The following is a 5,047-nucleotide window of genomic DNA, read 5'->3' on the forward strand; positions in this document are numbered from 1 at the left end:
AAAAGTGATCATAGTCATCCACCGATTGTGAAAGCATTAGTTAAAGCTTATAATGGGAGGATTAGAGAATGGCCACGTCTTTTGTTATTTGTATTATGGGCTTGTCGAACAATTCATAGCTCAATAACGAGATATATGCCTATTGAGCTCATGAGAGGTCAAAAACTAATTATGCCAATTGAAGAAAAATACCTACTTGGAGTGTGCTACCATGGAAAGATGGATTGACAAGAGAAGAACTTCTAGCTTTAAGAATTCAATAATTAGAGCAAAGATCAAAAGACGTGTAAATAGCATTAGAAAGGTTAAAAAGAGTAAGATTACAAAACAAGACACGATTTGATAAGCAGCATCGATTGAGGCCTAAAGCAATTGAAGAAGGTGATTGGATTTTGGTCTATGATAGTAGCTTGGACAATCAACATAATACTTTAAGGAAGTTTTTTAAATGATGGTTTGGACCGTATGTGGTAATAATTGTTCATGATAATGCAACTTACTCATTACGGGAATTAGATGGAACAAGGTTAAAAATATCAATTGCAGAAAAGTAAGTAAAAATATTTAAATAAAGATACCTAGAAATAAATACAGAAGACCTTGGTAAAGATATAGATATTTCCTAAGAAGAAGATGAATTTGACATGGATAACAAAAATATTGAAGAGGATTTGGACGAAGACTTGGAGAACATATTATGAATTAAACAACAACTGGGTTACTTGGTCCATACCATGGGATGCACAGGTTCAGAGGCAGTGGATGTAGTATTGTAATACGACTATATGGTGAAAATATAAATGAAAAAGATATTATTAATATTTAGTCATCTTGAATATAAGAAACAATGGCCAATTCCAGTGCCAATATTCAAAGTCAGTTAATATCACCCCACTCGTGTCATCGAATCAAGTACCCTCTGTACCAACGAGACAACCAAGATCATTTTTCTACCCTACATAGAACAAGCCTAGTAGGTATATACCAGTGGAAACACCCAATATGCATGATGGAGGTGCAAAAAGACGACTTTGTCATTTTTGTTACAAACAAGTTGGTTATTATGTCAATGAATGTTTCAATCCAAAAGCCAGTGATGATTATGTACCAGTGTTTAGGAATTACAAGCAGTTGAGGTATACTTATCAGCAATGTAATGCTCCATCCAATTTCAATAATCAGCATCAGCAGATCTAAAGCTAAGAAAAAATTGAGGAGATAAATCAAGGTCCTTAAGATTTTCTAGTAAATCAAATGGAATGAGTTCGAGCCGTTCTTACTAATAGTCGACAAAAGGAAAAAAGACCAATTCAATATTCGAGTGAGTCTGATGTGAAGGGCCAATTTGACCCAATTACATGGACATCCAATCTAGGTCCAAGTATGGGCCTCTTGCCAAATATGAGACCTAACTTGGTTCAACAACCCAATGAGGATCCGGATACGGAGGCTTGAGTTTCATTTTAAGTGTTTCCGTTCTCTATGACGCTTGATGCGTTCTCAAGTAAGATAGCATGTAATATAATAATATTCACTTTTTACATTTCCTTCAAGATTATAAGCAGTAGTCAGTGATAGTTTAATTCCACATCTTTTAAGGAATTCACATGCTTCTTATGCATTTAATTCTCCATGATCTCCAGTGATATTTTCTACACATTCGTAGTGGCAAATAACATCTTCAAGCAAAAATCTACAAATTCCTTCTGTAGATTTTGTTCTCAATGCTCTACCTTCTACTTGATTTGATAAATTTTCACGAGCTAAGACCAAATATCTCATTTGCCATAACTCGATTGGCATAATTACCAAATCAACAACCTATTTAAAATAAATAGCTAGAGGATATGTAGGATGAAGACCATCTCGATGTCGTATATTAAAATACGCTTAACAAATTTCACATGATTCTACAAATAAGAGCACATCTCGATACATATTTCTCCACCAATATCGTTCCTTAAGTTTAGCAAAAGTTGTCCAAATTCCTCTATGTCCTACCCATAAACTATTAAGAAAATTGTTTAATAATTTTTGTTTTTCTTCCTTATTGCCTATCACTCTTTGTGGCATTCTAATTTCTTTCTTTAGTCTCTTCTATAAGAATCCTTTTTGAAGCAAAAATCCATATATTTTTTTCTTATTTATTTAAATTTTTTTGTAGACTAATATTTTTGCTAAGTCAAGGTATTCAAGTAATGATCAATATCCAATAATTCTCTTTCATAAAATTCTTCAAGAAATAACTTGTCTTCTTTGTTAAGATTTGATACTAAATAGAATTTTGATCCAACATCATCAATGTCTTCAACTATTTCATCTTTTCTTTCATATCTTGTTCGAGATAGTATGTTTGTAACTAAATTATCTTTTTCAGCAACATGTTTAAATTCTGGATTTAATGACTTAATATAAGCAATCCATCTTAACATTACAATATTTGGTGTTGAACAATTAGTAATCATTCCAAGTAATGGCAAGCAATTTGTTTCAATTACTACTACTATACCAATCAAATAATCCTTTTTAGCTTTTATAGCCGAAATAACTCCCCAAAATTCTCTTTTAATTTGTAAATATGCACATTGACGAGTACTTAAAATTTTAGCTCCAAATCGAACTACAAATCTATCTTTACTTAAATCATCTTGACCCATAGCCCATTCAATAGCAATATGACTAGTATCCACAATAAGAATTACTTATTTATTATCGTCATAATCAATTTTTCTTAAAATTGGAGATATCACCAATAACACCTTTAGCTTCTGCATTGCTTCAGTATGTTTTTTTTTCCATTTAAATCGATAATCCTTACATAATAATTCATAAAATGGATTTGCTATATGAGCATAATCAGGAATCCATATACAATAAAATAAACAAGCTCCTAAAAACCTGCGTACTTCCGTTAAAAAGTCACATGCATTCTTTATCCTTCCAATTGCATCAACTTTGCTTGGATCTGGCTTTCTCCCATAAAATCCACACAAACCTCCTTCAAATGATTTTCTACAATCTTTTCATTATCTCTTTACACAATAGATGTAATTAATTCCAAAGAATCCTCCAATCCATTTTCTTCATAAACACCTAAAATCCTTTCATCATCTTCTAATGTTCTTAACTTGCGTAATTCTCTTTCAATACTATATAATCTTTTCTTTTCTTTTCTTTTAAAATCATCAACTTTCTTATACATAATATTTCCATTCTCAAAAATACCAATAAAACTTGCATCAAAGACACCTTCATCTTCCGAGAGTACCTCCTCTTTTGTACCTCTATAATCTAGCTTTATAGTGGTACTTTCTCAAAATCCTTAAATCCTTCAATAACTCTTGGCAATGGTTTCTCCCTCAACCTATCTCGATTCTGTTTATGATTAGGAGGTACTATTAGAAATTATACAACTTTCCTTCCACCTTCACTACATACCCTTGCCTAAGTAGAACCATCGTCAAATACTTTTGTTTCCATCCGTGTTGCCGTAATATAAGGTTGTCCTAAATTCAATGGATAAGATGTTGTAACTTGAACAAAGAAATGTTCTTCTATCGCAACATCTCCAATCCAAATTTTGATATCTGAACAAGCTCCATATAATTCACTTCATGTGTTATTAGCTGCTCGTATTGCCCATCCATGTTCCATATTAATTGGCCATTTTTGCTTCTTATAAAGATCCTTAAACATAAGATTTATTTCAGAACCATGGTCGACTAAAGCAACAATTGGTTCTTCTATATCTTCTACTTTCACAAATACTTTAGTAGTTGCCCTTATCCAATGTTTTTGACTATAATGGCTTAAAGCTTCCATTTCCTTATCGCTATAATCATCAAAACGTACTCGTTGATTATATCCATTCTTTTTATTTGTTGATTGCTTATAACCATTATCAACCTCTTCTTCATCTTTATATAATCTTGCATCAATAGCATGAGTCATTCTAGCTTCATCCATTAATTGCCACTTTTTCTTAATGCTATCAATGATAACATCATGAAACTTTTTCTTTGTAATTCCCAAAATTTCTTTCAATGTGAATTCCACTTTAGCATTTAATATATGTTCTTCTAACACCCCTTTTAAATTTATTGTCGCTTCAATATTAAAAAGTAGCTTATAAGCAATTCATTTACCCTTATCTTTTGTCTCCTTTATTTTTTCTTCCAATGATGCTGAAGTATCCTTTATAGGCAATTCTTGTGAAACCACCTCACGAGCCTCGTTTCCTTGAGTTTGCCTCTTAGAAGAATTTCCTTCTCTTGTATCATCAAAATTTTCTCATGTCTTTTCTTCCATCAAAGCTTCATGTTGGCTCTTAGCAATATATGCATGAACTAAAAGAGACTCAATAGAATCTTTCCAGCTTGTTGCACCTCTTATTGTAGCTGCAGTCCTCAAAAATGCTTTTCGAGGCAATTTTCTTTTTTGCATTGTGGAAATGACAAAAGTCCAAAATTCACTAGTTTCTATACTTCCGCCAAAGTCGTCATCTATTTCAGCACCATAACTTACATTCTCTCGTATTGCTATTCCATGTTCTATTAAGTAATCTTGAACTAATGCTCTCATACACCCTTTGCCAAAATTGGTTTGAAGGAGATCCTCTGTATCTTTTAATACAATCTTTCCATCTTTCTAGCAAATAACTCCTTGTTGTATCATATTATTAAATTCATTACAATCCTTCCTAGTATGTGAAGCATCATCATATTAGATACATCTTTGTACATACCCTTGTTTTGAAACATTCTTCAAATTATTTATAGAAGTATTTTCTTCAAGTCTTACCAATTTGATTTGAAGATCTAACATTCCACATATAATTTCTTCAATTCTCATCTCTCCTTTCTTCGATAAAGATGTTGAAGGTTGAACAGTAGGCATTATTGGTTGTGTTGTATGTACTGGAATTTTAGGTGCTTGTACTACTTTTCGAATATTATTCCTATCTTTCTACCTTTCTCTTTTTGCAAGCATATCCACCACATTTTTAATATTTTTCCTCTTTGTTGTCAATCCTTCATCTTCTTCTTTG

This window comes from Physcomitrium patens, chromosome 4 (genome assembly GCF_059467195.1).
Source record: "Physcomitrium patens ecotype Gransden chromosome 4, ASM5946719v1, whole genome shotgun sequence".
Classification (NCBI taxonomy): domain Eukaryota; kingdom Viridiplantae; phylum Streptophyta; class Bryopsida; order Funariales; family Funariaceae; genus Physcomitrium; species Physcomitrium patens.